Raw genomic sequence first — 754 nt, 5'->3', positions numbered from 1 at the left:
GTTAGATTGACTGTTCTAATTTTCAGAAGTATTTGGCTGCGTTCTAAGAACCTTCCCTGCTCCTCTGGATTCCTGTAAAAACAGTACCACTTAATTTCAACCTGATTTACAAGGCAATGTTTTGCATGTGTTTGATGACTGCAACATAGCATGTGAAAGTCTGGTTTTAAAAATGACCACCAGAGGGCTGCTGCTTTGAATGCAGTGTATTCACTTTATGCAAAGAGCAGGCAAAAAAACTCAACCCTGATAAGTTTATCGTATTAATGACAGGAGCTGCATTTATAAATCCACACAATTTCATAAGGAAGAGAACAACTAAGTGGATGATTTTTGGAAGTGCATTTCATACGGCATAACTAGTTCACCAGTTTATTCTAATCAACACACATCCTTTACTGAATTCACTGAAAACCCTTGGTAGTCCCTTCCACATGCTTTCCGTGTCAACAGAATCTTCGTGGATCTGCCACTCTCCTATTGAAAATAAACCGAAGGTTTACATCAGCAGACTCCACAGCTTCCTCAAAACAGATTTTGATCTGAGAGTCTGCTTTGACTGGTGCAGCTATGCCAGGGTCATTATTCCCAACACTTATGCCAATGCTGTCTGTTGACCTTGCTGCAATGCCAATCAGAATAACAATGATGGTTTTGCTATGAAGGATGGAACTCAGGCAAGGAATAAATCCCATTTGCAGGCAATTGGAAATTGGAGGAGGTCCCAGGATGCTCTGCAGGATGCAGTGAAACA

Source organism: Podarcis muralis, chromosome 7, assembly GCF_964188315.1.
Source record: "Podarcis muralis chromosome 7, rPodMur119.hap1.1, whole genome shotgun sequence".
NCBI lineage: Eukaryota > Metazoa > Chordata > Lepidosauria > Squamata > Lacertidae > Podarcis > Podarcis muralis.
Note: the sequence above shows the minus strand (reverse complement) of the source record.